The sequence below is a fragment of the Culex pipiens genome, unplaced genomic scaffold, assembly GCF_016801865.2.
Source record: "Culex pipiens pallens isolate TS unplaced genomic scaffold, TS_CPP_V2 Cpp_Un0016, whole genome shotgun sequence".
Taxonomy (NCBI): domain Eukaryota; kingdom Metazoa; phylum Arthropoda; class Insecta; order Diptera; family Culicidae; genus Culex; species Culex pipiens.
Genome location: NW_026292833.1, coordinates 141,588 through 157,458, shown reverse-complemented (window position 1 = coordinate 157,458; position 15,871 = coordinate 141,588).

The window sequence follows — 15,871 nt, the reverse complement described above, 5'->3', positions numbered from 1 at the left end:
TTTTCGGAGGCGGAAATCGGATTTGCGATCGGACCAAACTTAGGCGAAAGCAGGGCAACTCTTCTAAACAATACTTAACTTATCTGTATTTCTCTACTGGGTCGATCTACAAAGGTTGCGCGGTCGCGGGGTTACTTCCTCGGAAGCCGGTTCGGGGTTCGCGTCGGATCGCGTCGAGGTTGGGCGAAACTTGTCCTCGCGTGTCGTACGCCTCCTTCTCGGACGGGAGGTGGAGCAAGAATGCTGCTGACGTCGTGGTGTGGAGCAAACTAGCGGTACTTTTCCTTGTCGTTGCACGCGCCGTTTTCCCTCCACTTTGTGTGTGTGGTTTGTTTTGGTTAGCGCTCCCTTCAGGAACGCTCGAGTGCACGCTAAACTCTTTCCGGACGGAACAGTCACGTTACGGTTGCAGTAAATTCACGCAAGCTCTGCCTGATTGGAATGCAAATATCATATGATTTTCTAATGACTTTTACAGTGCGGGAGGTTGGGGGTGGGGCATTGTTTTCTTCTTTTTTTTGTTATTGATGATTAATTTTGAATGAAATAATTGAGTTGTTCTTTTACATTTTTATTCACTTATACACAACCACACTAGCACGACAATCTCAATAACAAAACAACACTCTACACAATACACTCGTTTTACTTGTCTGGAAATTCAGGACGCACCCATGGTTCCGGCGTATCGTTAGCTGCTCGCGGAGTGTCTTAACCTGCTGTCGTACAGGACCGACGCCTTCGTCGCCTACTCCCCTGCATCGTTGGCTCCCTGGTAACCTTGGTGACCTGGACCTTTTAGGCTTTGCCCGCATCCTGCTAAGATTAAAACTGCCATTATAAGGCACCGATGGAACTGCTGGTTCAGTGGCCTAGAAAAAAGGCACATAAAATTAATCAATTTTTTTGACAAAATGATGAAACTAATACTTACTATTTTACGCTAATATTTTACTCCGAAAAAAATACCGCAAGCAGATTCGGGAAACGATTAGAGTTCCAAATTTTACGAGAAAAAACCGAAACCATGTTCAGTTGATGAGAATCAGCAGCAAACTGGCCGGCTGGAGACTTGCACGCCCAGCTAGAAATTTTCAGACAGGAATTTCATGCACCATCCCAAACATACCAACTTACACTAACAATTTCACCACAATGTTGCATGAAAAGGTGTATGGACTTTTTCCATACCAGTTTCCATGCGGGTGTTGCATGATTATCATGCAAACCAACAAGCAGCTGACTGAAAGCCACGCCTCCAAATTTTCAGGCATGAATTTCACGTTACATTTAGTTGTGTGAGTGTATGCTGCGTGAAAATCGAGAAGAGTTGACATGAATGCATAGCGATTGTTGCATGACTCATGTAAAACATTGTTTTGGGACAAAAATTGGCTGCCACAGGAATTTTCATGCAACTATGTGGTGAAAGGTTTTTTGAGTGTAGTAGCTTGTCTACCGATGTTTCCTTCAATATGTAAGATATCGTAGCTTTTCGGTTTCTTTTGACCTGTCCGTTTTTGCATAACTGTCCAATGTTTATGCAAAAACCTTTGTGACATAGGACATTCATCCGGCTACAATCATTTTGTTTCCCGTGCGCTCCTAAAAACGCCTAAATGTAGACTTCATTTTCGTAAGTTTATTTAGCAGGGTTCGTTGGATTCCAATAGGAGCTTTCTATGCTTTTCATCGATTATATAGTTTTCAAAGTGTTCAATGCTGGCGACTCCAATGGCTTTCTTCCTAAGGTTCTCGCGATTGAGTGTGTAGTGGTGCGGTTGTTAAAAATAGCTATCTCTAGCTATCTCACTTTCGAGAAGCTGAATGGCTAGCTTCCTTGCACCTGTGATAGGTTACCACCCCTGCACGGGTTTACCAATCCTGCATAGCTAATTAGTTGCAACCCATCATTTACTGCTTCACACTTCTTGAGTGAGCCACACACAGCCAGGCCCAGGACTCAAATTACATAACCCCGAGCATGGGTAAATAACAAGGGAAATGCGTAATAATACCTTTCTCTGGTATCAATACCAAATTTTGGTATTCCTGGACCCTTAAAAATTTGTCTTAAGGATTATGCAAGAGCAAAATGTGGTATCATACCAATTTAAGGTATTGTTTTGATATTGCAAAATTGCAGAATTTGTCAATGGTCGAACACCACATTTTGGTATTATTTTGGTATTAAAGTGTTTTACCAAATTCCTCTGAAACTATGGGAAAATTTTGACCAATTTTGACAAAATAATTAATTTTGCGCTAAAATGATGTCTCAAAGCGAATGCTTTCATTGAAAACCGGAAATTTCAAACTTGATTTTAAACATTTTTGATATACCCCCTACAGAAATGACTTAAAATTGTGGAAAATTTTCTAAGTCAGGATGGCACATTTTGGTATTATTTTGGTATTAAAGTGTTTTATCAAATTCCTCTGAAACTATGGGAAAATTTTGACCAATTTTGACAAAATAATTAATTTTGCGTTAAAATGATGTCTCAAAGCGAATGCTTTCATTGAAAACCGGAAATTTCAAACTTGATTTTAAACATTTTTGATATACCCCCTACAGAAATGACTTGAAATTTTGGAAAATTTTCTAAGTCAGGATGGCACATTTTGGTATTATTTTGGTATTAAGGTGTTTTATCAATTTCCTCTGAAACTATGGGAAAATTTTGACTAATTTTGACAAAATAATTAATTTTGCGCTAAAATGATGTCTCAAAGCGAATGCTTTCATTGAAAACCGAAAATTTCAAACTTGATTTTAAACATTTTTGATATACCCCCTACAGAAATGACTTGACATTGTGGAAAAATTTCTAAGTCAGGATGCCACATTTTGGTATTATTTTGGTATTGAAAGGTTTCATGAATTTTCTCTGAAACTATGGATTTTTTTTAATTTTTGACGAGATAATTAATTTTGCGCTAAAATGACTTGAAACCCAAAAATGTTAAAAGTGATTTAAATTTTTTTTTTTGTGATATACCCATTAATATTTTTTTCAAAAACGTTGAAATTTTTCTAAGTTGGGATAACCAAATACTTTGAAAAACGAGCCAATCAACAGATTATTGAATTTTGGTGAATTTCAATCCAGTTTCATTTTAATAATACTTATTTTTCAATCTTGTTATTTTTCAGAAGCTTCAAGAACTTCAAGTACAGCCGTTCATCAATGACAAATGCATTCGGTGTGGTGAAAAATATCACTAAGAACAACATGGAATCATCAGGTGAGTAGATTTGGTTGTTGCATAAGGATCATTTACGTTTTTTTCACTAACTGCAACTGCTGCACTAACAATGGTATGAAAATAGCAAATTTTGGTATTACTTGGGCAAATAACAGCGACCAAAATGTGCTCTTGGTTGCCCAGTAATAGATGGTAAAATACCAGGAAATCAAACCAATATCATGTATGTGGAAGACCACAGGAATACCAAAATATGATTTTCCAAGGGCGCGGGAATACCTAAAATTAAAACCATGACAATACCAAGTTTTGGTATTCAAGCAATGTTCAAAAATCCAGAAGACCTCAACTTGGTATTGAAATGATTTTATTTTGTGGTATTATTTTACCTTTGGAATAACAACAGCTTTTGGTATGATTTCATGGTATTTTACCATCTATTACTGGGCAACCAAGGGCACATTTTGGTCGCTGTTATTTGCCCAAGTAATACCAAAATTTGGTATTCCCGTGTTATTTACTCCTGCTCGGGTAATACTAATGTAACCGAATTCAAATTCTCTCTTATCTATTCGAGGTTCGTGTTTGGGCAGTAGCGTGTCCCAACAGTATTCTTTTGGTATTACAGTGTTTTATCAAATTCCTCTGAAACTATAGGAAAATTTTGACCAATTTTGACAAAATAATTAATTTTGCGCTAAAATAATGTCTCAAAGCGAATGCTTTAATTGAAAACCGGAAATTTCAAACTTGATATTAAACATTTTTGATATACCCCCTAAAGAAATGACTTGAAATTGTTGAAAATTTTCTAAGTCAGGATGGCACATTTTGGTATTATTTTGGTATTACAGTGTTTTATCAAATTCCTCTGAAACTATGGGAAAATTTTGACCAATTTTGACAAAATAATTAATTTTGCACTAAAATGATGTCTCAAAGCGAATACTTTCATTGAAAACCGGAAATTTCAAACTTGATTTTAAACATTTTTGATATACCCCCTACATAAATGACTTGAAATTGTGGAAAATTTTCTAAGTCAGGATGGCACATTTTGGTATTCTTTTGGTATTACAGTGTTTTATCAATTTTCTCTGAAACTATGGGTTTTTTTTACCAATTTGGACAAGATAATAAATTTTGCGCTAAAATGACTTGAAAAAAAAAACAAATACTTTGAAAAACGAGCCAATCGAAAGATTATTGAATTTTGGTTAATTTCAATCCAGTTTTATTTTAATAACACTTATTTTTCAATCTTGTTATTTTTCAGAATCTTCAAGAACTTCATGCACAGGCCGTTCATCAATGACAAATGCATTCGGTGTGGTGAAGAATATCACTAAGAACAACATGGAATCATCAGGTGAGTAGATTTGGCTGTTGCATATGGATCATTTCCGTTTTTTCACTAACTGCAACTGCTGCACTAAAAATTGTATGAAAATACCAAATTTTGGTATTACTTGTGCAAATATCAGCGACCAAAATGTGATCTTGGTTGCCCAGTAATAGATGGTAAAATACCATCAAATCATACCAAAATCATGTATGTGGAAGACCACAGGAATACCAAAATATGATTTTCCAAGGGCGCGGGAATACCTAAAAATTAAACCATGGCAATACCAAGTTTTGGTATTCAAGCAATGTTCAAAAATTCAGAAAAGACCTCAACTTGGTATTGAAATGGTTTTATTTTGAGGTATTATTTTACCCTTGGAATAACATGGTTTGGTATTGTTGTGCCCTTCCATATACTAGACTTTGGTATGATTTCATGGTATTTTACCATCTATTACTGGGCAACCAAGGGCACATTTTGCTCGCTGTTATTTGCTCAAGTAATATCAAAATTTGGTATTCCCGTGTTATTTACCCCTGCTCGGGGTAGAGTGCAGGTGTCTGACGGAGTGTGGCGAAGACGCATGAACCACGAACTGCACGCGTTTCTTGAAGAACCGACCATCGCCACCCAGGCGAAGATCGGGAGGCTCAGGTGGGCCGGCCATGTCGCCCGAATGGACGAAAGCCAGCCTGTCAGACTGCTTTTTGACCGCGCTGAACCAGCTGGCGGAACAGGCAGAAGAGAAACCGCGCGCACGGTGGGGAGATCAAGTGAATGGTGATATCCGGAAGATCTGTAACCTGGGAAATTGGAGAGTAGCAGCCCAAGACCGAGAAAGATGGAAGCGTCTTCTTGCTACAGCACGCGTACCTGGTGCGCTATGCTGATTGGTATGTGGTATGGTATGGTATGTATTTAGTGAAAGTTGAGTTTTTATAAGGCGTCAACGATAAAAGTTTTTTTTTTTAATTTTTATGAAGGCGTATTTAGTGAAAGTTAAGTTTTTCTCTGGGCATCAATGATCAAAGCTATTTTTATGAGAACGTATTCAGTGGAAGTTTGATTTTTTTTTCTTGGCGTTAACGATCATAGTTTTTTAAATATTTTCAGGAGGGCATATTTAGTGAAAGTTGAGTTTTTTCTAGGCGTCAATGACCAAAGTTTTTTAAAAATATTTTTAATGAGGGCGTATTTAAAGAAAATTTTTATTTTTTCTGTTGGCGTCGATGATCAAAGTGTTTTAAAAGCAATTTTTATGAGGGCGTATTTAGTGGAAGTTTAGTTTTATTTGCGTTAGCGATCAAAGTTTTTTCTTAAATATTTTTTTATAATTGCTTATCTAGTGAGAGTGGGCGCCAACCATAAAAAAATTGGAAATATTTTTATGAGGGCTTATTTAGCGAGAGTTTTTTTTTCGAGGCATCAAAGACCAATTTTTTAATATATATTTTCATGGGGGCGTATTTAGTGAGAGTTAAGTTTTTCTGTGGCCATCAACGACCAATTTTTTTTCTGTGGCCATCTACGATCAAAGTTTTTTTTTATATATATTTTTATTTGGGCGCAAAGTTGAAAGTTGAGTTTCTCTCTGAGCGTTAACGATCAAAGTTTAAAAAAAAATATTGGGACGTATCTAGTAAGTAAGAGTGAAGTTTTTTCCATTGGTGTCTAAACTTTGATAATCATGAATCATTGTCGGGGCGTTAGGAGTGTAAGTCACACGGTTACAAAAAATCCCACTTTTTGGAGTTCAGATATCGCACTTTTGGCAGTTCGCTTAAGCGAACTCGAAAAAGTGTGATTTCGTGAACTCGCAAAATGGTGAAAATCACCAAAAATTGAGATCGAGTTGCCGAACTTCCAAAAGTGGGATTTTGGACTTAGCGAATTTTTTGCAAACTTTTGAAACTTTTCATTTTGTCATTTCTTTCAAGTTTTTTGGCAAAGGTAGTTCGCGGATTGGAACAGGTAAGTGAATTTCTCTTGCAAACTATGCGGGCAATCTGTCCACCGGTGGACCAGTTCCTCTTGCCAACTTTGACAGGCAATCCGTCCACCGGTGGACGGATTCCTCCTGCAAAACATTGCCCAGGAATCCGTCTACCGGTGGACCAGTTCCTCTTGCCAAATTAGGCAGCCAATCCGACCACCGGTGGACGGATTCCTCCTGCAAAACATTGCCCAGGAATCCGTCCACCGGTGGACACGTCCCTCTTGTCAAATTAGGCAGCCAATCCATCCATCGGGGGACAAATTCCTTCAGCAAAACATTGCCCAGGAATCCGTCTACCGGTGGACCAGTTCCTCTTGCCAAATTAGGCAGCTAATCCGTCCACCGGTGGGCCAGTTCCTCTTGCCAACATTGGCAGGCAATCCGGCCACCAGAGGACGGATTCCTGGGCAATGTTTTACAGGAGGAATCCGTCCACCGGTGGTCGGATTGCCTGTCAAAGTTGGCAAGAGGAACTGGTTCACTGGTGGACGGATTCCTGGGCAATGTTTTGCAGGAGGAATCCGTCCACCGGTGGTCGGATTGGCTGCCTAATTTGGCAAGAGGAACTGGTCCACCGGTGGACGGATTCCTGGGCAATGTTTTATAGGAGGAATCCGTCCACCGGTGGTCGGATTGCCTGTCAAAGTTGGCAAGAGGAACTGGTCCACCGGTAGACGGGTTCCTGGGCAATGTTTTGCAGGAGGAATCCGTCCACCGGTGGTCGGATTGGTTGCCTAATTTGGCAAGAGGAACTGGTCCACCGGTGGACGGATTCCTGGACAATGTTTTGCAGGAGGAATCCGTCCACCGGTGGATGGATTGGCTGCCTAATTTGGCAAGAGAAACTGGTCCACCGGTGGACGGATTTCTGGGCAATGTTTTAAAGGAGGAATCCGTCCACCGGGGGTCGGATTGGCTGCCTAATTTGGCAAGAGGAACTGGTCCACCGGTGGACGGATTCCTGGGCAATGTTTTACAGGAGGAATCCGTCCACCGGTGGTCGGATTGCCTGTCAAAGTTGGCAAGAGGAACTGGTCCACCGGTGGACGGATTCCTGGGCAATGTTTAGCAGGAGGAATCCGTTCACCGGTGGATGGATTGGCTGCCTAATTTGACAAGAGAGACTGGTCCACCGGTGGACGGATTCCTGGACAATGTTTTGCAGGAGGAGTCCGTCCACCGGTGGATGGATTGGCTGCCTAATTTGGCAAGAGAAACTGGTCCACCGGTGGACGGATTCCTGGGCAATGTTTTGCAGGAGGAATCCGTCCACCGGTGGTCGGATTGGCTGCCTAATTTGGCAAGAGGAACTGGTCCACCGGTGGACGGATTCCTGGGCAATGTTTTGCAGGAGGAATCCGTCCACCGGTGGTCGGATTGGCTGCCTAATTTGGCAAGAGAAACTGGTCCACCGGTGGACGGATTCCTGGGCAATGTATTGTTTTTTTTTTGTTTATGGATGGTCCCAAACTAACTTTATTCTATTTTAGGCCGTCTCGAGGTAATTATAAAGTGCCTAATAGAAAGTGGGGACACGAGAAACTGAGAACCCAGCGATTTTCTGTCAAAAAATTGAGCACCTCCAAGATCTTACACATAAGGTGCTTACAATCTCTACTTCGTCCATAGTAAAGTGCCTAATAGAAAGTGGGGACACGAGAAACTGAGAACCCAGCGATTTTCTGTCAAAAAATTGAGCACCTCCAAGATCATACACATAAGGTGCTTACAATCTCTACTTCGTCCATAGGATTTGTCAAAAAATTAACACCTTCCATTTAAATGCTTGGAAAAATGTGAGTGACCATCTGTGAGTGGCATTGCATTTTGAGTGCCTTGTCCCCACTTTCTATTAGGCACTTTAGGTAATTATTGTGCGATCCGGAAGTCAACATCGCCCAACTAAGGTGTGCAACGGAGTTAGTTGAACCGTCCCGTTTTTCCGTATCAATTTTATCACCTGCAGCGGTGGATCAACGGGCGCGGTAGGTGTTTAATTTTTAAGCTTAAGACAAAGATTTTGAATCGTTCCAATCTGCCTCTCAATCTTCCAAACAGATCAACATGCTCAAGTGCTTTCTCAACGACGGTCTGGGTTCGTCTTCGCTGCAGCCATTGGCCTGGATGATCTGCGGGAGGATGGCACCAGCGATGACCAGTAAAGCCGAGGCAGCAGTTGCCTCCTCGACGGCCGTGATAGACCCGTGTTCATCTACTTGACGGCGGGTAGCCTCCAGCAGTACCGCTTGTTCCTTCTCCTGCTCCTCCGGTTCCTTAAAAAAGAACAGATCGGGCCTCAGCTCCCACTTGGCCGCTGGTCATAAGCGGCCACGGGAAGTCGTAGAGGAACTACAGATATGGAGGAATAGTCCGGTGAAAAGATTCGGAGGATTGACGGAATGATTGACGACGGTAAGCAACTGCCAACCAAGAACTTCAAGGACTACATCGATCTCTACGTCAAGGAGCAGCAGGAAGATGATAGTTCGACGATTAAGGCCTGCTACGAGAATGCCAACGAGCGCTGAGAAGTTGTGGTAGACATCTCGGAGAAAGGCTTCCAGCAGGTTTCGTTCGTCAACTCGATCGCTACGACCAAGGAAGGTCGCCACGTGGACTACGTCACGGACATCGTCGTGAAGCAGCTGAAGCTGAAGAAGAACATGAAGCTGCAGGTCAAGAGCTCCAGCTCGAAGTGCATCATGTCGGAGAAGTTCGTCGCGGCCGTGTCGAAGCGTGGCATCGTGGAATCGGTTCAGCAATGGGCCAAGTTTAAGGCTCAGACTGAGTTGAGCAAGGCTTCCGGTTCGAAAAAGTCCAAGATCCAGAGCGTTCCTAAGCTGGAGGATGCCAACGAAGGAGGATGGATGCCGGTACGAAGTACTCGGAGGAGTACCGACACCGCAAGAAGGTTGGTCTGCCGGAACGGTACCTGCACATGAAAGACCACCCGAGCGATTTTCTACAAAGAGATTATCACCCCGGATTTGGATTTGTTCTCCAACTCGGACAACGTTCGTTCGATTCCGTGCGTGTTGGATGGTTTGAAGCCGGGTCAGCGGAAGTTCATGTTCACTTGTTTCAAGCGTAACGACAAACAGGAGGTTAAGGTCGCTCAGCTGGCTGGTTCCGTTGCGGAGATGTTCGCGTACCATCACGGCGAGCAGTCGCTTTGCTCCACCATCGTCAACTTGAAGCAGAACATTGTCAGCAGCAACAACATCAATCTGCTGTACCCGAGAGATCAGTTCGGTACGCGTTTGCCCGGTGGTAAGGTCAGCGCTAAACTGCGTTTCCTTCTCACGATGATGTCCGCGCTGACCCGGAAGAAGAAGACTCTGGCGAGAAGGACACATACTGGTCGAATCAGCGGCCAAGGAGCAGGTAAATCCAGAGAAGGCTTTCCAACGATTGACCGAAACGGCTTGATGCTGATTGTGTCAAAACGCTGGGCAAGGAGTTCAAGTTCAAAGTGACCGAGGATCTGCTCAAAAAGTACGACAAAATCGCCGCCGGTCCGTCCAATCCATGGGTCAAGAAGGAGGATGGCGCAACAAGACCTCCTCATAAGAACCTTCAGCGGTGTTCTTGGCAACACAGGCGGAATCGACCGACGTCAGGCCCTAGCTGCCCACGTTCTCTTCCGGCACCGCGGCAAAGCTATTAACGTCAACACCGAAACTTTTGACTTTATCCTGACAGCTTACACAACTTAATTTTATAAGAAAAAGATTTTTAGTATTGTATTTTAGTAAAAAATAGCTATATTAGAAAATAAATCTGCTGTTTATTTTAAATTTAATTTTATTTGAATCTGAATCCAATTGAAAGCCCCCAAAAGCGCCCAAAGATAGGCAACCTGCAAAGCCTCTAAAACCGGTGAAATATTTCGCCATGCTCGAACTCGGCAGTTCATGAAAATCATGACATTTTAAGATCGACCCACTAAACCATAAAAATGGTTATATGGGTTGAACTCGAATTTTCATGATAATAACCATAAATATGGTTTTATTTGGTGAGCGTGCATTTCTCCATGAAGGGTGTTGAACACCCATAACACCCCCCTTAGATACGGCCCTGGACCTCCTATCGGTGAGTCATGATAATATTCTATATTCCTTAGTGCTTCAAGTGGATCATTTATAATTCTATGTTTTTTATAAAAGATTAACGTAAGGTTTATTTGTTTTGAGTTTTGGTTAGCTTTCTACGCGTGTATGAACTTTTGAATATCACATAAACTTGAGAATTCAGCGGTTAGGGCTAGAGCTAACTTGTCTATTCCTAGTTTATTGGCCTGTGAGTCAATGTTCTGAATAATCTCCATGAGATTATCATTAGTATTAGACAGAGGCATAGGGATAATTAACGCTGGAGTTAATTCCTTTCTGGATCGCTTGTCTCTAATGGAAATTTTTATAGCGGTTTGCGCATTTGTATCAATACCAACTATTTCAAGTTTTGGTATATTATAGACGTCATGTATATTGCAAGATTCGTAGATTTTGAGTTGATCAGGCTCTACTACTGAACTTGGCTTTGTTTGATTTTGTTGATGCAGTTTTGCTCGCGCTCGTGTTTGTACGAGATGCACATACATCTGTTTCAGCTCATCAATGTCGATAACTACTCTTGAAAGTGCGTCAGCTCCGACGTTTGATTTTCCAGGTACATAGTGTACTGTGAAATCGAATTCTTCGAGATCTAAGCGCATTCTAGTAAGTTTCGATGATGGCTCTTTCATTGAGAACAGATAGACTAGTGGTCTATGATCTGTTCTAACGACGAATTTCCTACCATATAAATATGGCTTAAAATGGTCAATTGCCCAATGTATGGCAACGAGTTCCTGTTCTATAGTGGATTTATTTGATTCACCTTTAGTGAATGTTCTGCTTGCGTAGCATACTGGCAAGTCAATATCTCCATGATTTTGGGATAATATTGCTCCACATGCTATTTTTGAAGCATCCGTTGTTAAAATGAACTGCTTTTCGAAGTCAGGAAATTGAAGAATTTCTGGTGACAACAGTTTATTCTTAATTTCTTGAAAAGCGTTCTCGCATATATCAGACCAGATGAATGGTTGATTTTTGGGTATAAGTCGATTTAATGGGTGAGCTGTTTTAGCGAAATCTGGCAAGAAGCGTCGATAATAATTTGCAAATGCTACAAATCTTCGAACATCATCTGCATTTTCTGGTTTTGGATATTTTTGGATCACTTCATATTTTGATTTGTCCGGTTGAATGCCTTTATCTGAGACATGACGACCTAAATAAGTCACGTCAGTTCCGAAAAAGTTATATTTTGCTGGATTTAGTTTAAGATTGAAGTGTCTTAGTTTGGAAAGAACATTTTCCAGATTTGAGATGTGATGATTGATTGAGCATCCGACGACGATAATGTCGTCAATATAAAGGAATGCACATTCTGGTGGCAATCCACTCAAAGTAATCGTCATCATTCTTTGAAAACTGTTGGGCGAAATGTTTAATCCGAATGGAAGTCTATTGAATTCGTAGTGTCCATTAGAACTAGAAAAAGCTTAGATTTTTTTTGATTCCTCTTCAAGTTCAATTTGGTGAAATCCGGACATTAAATCCAAAGTTGTGAAATATTTTGCTCTACCTAGATGATCTAAAATTTCATCAATTCTTGGTAAAGGAAATTTGTCACCGAGAATCTTTTTATTTAATTGTCGGAAATCCACTACCAACCTCCATTTTTTCTCGTCATTGTCCGTTTTTTGGGCACTAGCATTATCGGGGAATTATAATGAGACGTTGAGTGTCTTATAATCCCGTCATTTAGCATTTTGTGCACTTGTTTGTTTGTTTCCTGAATGTGCGCTTCTGGAGTTCGGTAATTTTTAATATAAACTATCTTCCAAGTTTATTTTTTGTTTATAGAAATTATTCGTGGTGAGATGATCATTTTCTAAAGAGAAAATATCGTTATATTCACGACATAATTCTATTAATTTGTCTTTAGCTTTTTTGGGAACTTTATCCAGTTTTAGCGACATCAGTAATTTTTTATGACGTTTATTTTTGATTTCGTGACCAAAGTTATAAGCGTCAAAATTGTCGACATTGGTCATATTTTCAGTAAAGTTTTTATTGATCTTTACTGTTTTATTAGTACATCCAAAGTTAAAGAACGAGGGGAAAGTCCTCCCGAAAAGAAACGTGAGGAAAGTACTATTTTGAGTGAGTAAAGACCTCTCGCGTGTTCATTCGTTCATTGACGAGTTCATCCTATTGAGTGGCTTATATGGACAAATGACCACCACTTAGTCACCGAACCATGGTGGCCTATACGACAAAGGCACGGTTCAATAAGCCGAAGGTCTTGGGTTCGAATCTCGGTACCGATACTTTTTTTTTTGAAGAAGAACTTTTTTGGAAAATGAACCCATGAGTAATGTACTCAAGGCAATTTCGGGATTTATCCTCTCCGTCCGCACACAGTACCATTTTACTACCGAATCGTGCTCTTTATCCTCTCGTATGCCGATGCCCAGTTCTGGGTGTAGTATTCAAAATTTTTACATATGGAAAACTACTATCTACAATGGAGTTTGCGATGAAGACTCCACGGTCAGTCTGATGTGATTTAATTAAATACACAGACCTGGTATCTGGTAAATTTACTTTTCGAAATACTTCACAACGAGGAGTTGTCAATTATTTCGAATTCAAATTTTTCCGAATTGACAGTTCCGGAAAGTAACCATGTATCGTAATCGATGTTACAATGGTACTTTGTAAGAAAGTCTCTTCCAAGAATTCCATCAGTGGGGATTGTTACTTCCTTATTGATTAATTGGAATTCTTGAGATACCTTTATGTTTTCTAAGATTATGTTACCATAAGTACTTCCCAACGTATGAATACCTTCATCGTTGATACCTGATATGGTGCATTTATTTTCGGGGTCCATTGGAGTGGATCCAAAAAGTTTCGTAATTTTTTATAAGGATATTTCAGCGCCGGTATCAACTAAAAATGTACATTCGGCGTTATTTTACATTAATAAAATTACTTATTTTACATTAATAAAATTACTTAAATTATTGCTGGCTGTAAAAAAACGCTTTATTGCTGGTTGTGAGCCTGGGCAATTGTTGTGTTTGGTTGGTTTGGTTGTTGTCTTTGTCCCCCAACCTGGTTGTCCTGTTGGGGGATCTGACCGTTTTCCGTCCTGTTGACGAAAACTTGACGATCAGCCCCCTGGTTTTGATTTTGGTTGTAATGGCCTTGGTTATGTTGACCTCGACCTCTTCCTCTGGAAGAACGTCCTCTGTCACCATTGCCATTACCATTACCACCAATGCCATTACCATTACCATTACCATTGAAATTATTTCCATTTTGAAAATTATTCTATTGGTGTTGGCCTCCTCGATTATTAAATTTTCTTCCGCGATTATTTTTCTGCTGGAAAAATATGTTTAAATTATGAGATTTATCGTCTACTTCCATTGCTTTGGCAGTAGCTTCAGATAATCTCGTGAACGTCCCAGCTTCTAAAATTGCGTTGTGCGTTCATTTTTTAGACCTTCACGCAGAGTTTTAATAGCCGTTTTATGAGCTATGTTCCCCGCGTGGTCAACAGAGTAATTTTCGAGTAGAAGAGCTGCTTCCAAATGATCAGCTACATAGTTCTTCTATCTCTGCGATAAATTTTTTCAAAGAACCATTTTGTTTGGTTTTATTTAATTTGTTTATTATTGTTTCGGATGAAACCGAACTGGAGCATTTAGCTTCCAGTTTTGTCACGATTTCAGCCAAGTTAGCAGGGTTGTCACCTACCGTTGATCTGGCTTTTTTCGTCAATTCCCGAGCAGGGGTAAATAACACGGGAATACCAAATTTTGATATTACTTGAGCAAATACATAGTTCTTCTATCTCTGCGATAAATTTTTTCAAAGAACCATTTTGTTTGGTTTTATTTAATTTGTTTATTATTGTTTCGGATGAAACCGAACTGGAGCATTTAGCTTCCAGTTTTGTCACGATTTCAGCCAAGTTAGCAGGGTTGTCACCTACCGTTGATCTGGCTTTTTTCGTCAATTCCCGAGCATTGGAAAATCATATTTTGGTATTCCTGTGGTCTTCCACATACATGATTTTGGTATGATTTGATGGTATTTTACCATCCAAGATCACATTTTGGTCGCTGATATTTGCACAAGTAATACCAAAATTTGGTATTTTCATACAATTTTTAGTGCAGCAGTTGCAGTTAGTGAAAAAACGGAAATGATCCATATGCAACAGCCAAATCTACTCACCTGATGATTCCATGTTGTTCTTAGTGATATTCTTCACCACACCGAATGCATTTGTCATTGATGAACGGCATGTGCATGAAGTTCTTGAAGATTCTGAAAAATAACAAGATTGAAAAATAAGTGTTATTAAAATAAAACTGGATTGAAATTAACCAAAATTCAATAATCTTTCGATTGGCTCGTTTTTCAAAGTATTTGTTTTTTTTTCAAGTCATTTTAGCGCAAAATTTATTATCTTGTCCAAATTGGTAAAAAAAAACCCATAGTTTCAGAGAAAATTGATAAAACACTGTAATACCAAAAGAATACCAAAATGTGCCATCCTGACTTAGAAAATTTTCCACAATTTCAAGTCATTTATGTAGGGGGTATATCAAAAATGTTTAAAATCAAGTTTGAAATTTCCGGTTTTCAATGAAAGTATTCGCTTTGAGACATCATTTTAGTGCAAAATTAATTATTTTGTCAAAATTGGTCAAAATTTTCCCATAGTTTCAGAGGAATTTGATAAAACACTGTAATACCAAAAGAATACCAAAATGTGCCATCTTGACTTAGAAAATTTTCCACAATTTCAAGTCATTTATGTAGGGGGTATATCAAAAATGTTTAAAATCAAGTTTGAAATTTCCGGTTTTCAATGAAAGCATTCGCTTTGAGACATCATTTTAGTGCAAAATTAATTATTTTGTCAAAATTGGTCAAAATTTTCCCATAGTTTCAGAGGAATTTGATAAAACACTGTAATACCAAAATAATACCAAAATCTGCCATCCTGACTTAGAAAATTTTCAACAATTTCAAGTCATTTCTTTAGGGGGTATATCAAAAATGTTTAATATCAAGTTTGAAATTTCCGGTTTTCAATTAAAGCATTCGCTTTGAGACATTATTTTAGCGCAAAATTAATTATTTTGTCAAAATTGGTCAAAATTTTCCTATAGTTTCAGAGGAATTTGATAAAACACTGTAATACCAAAAGAATACCAATATGTGGTGTTCGACCATTGACAA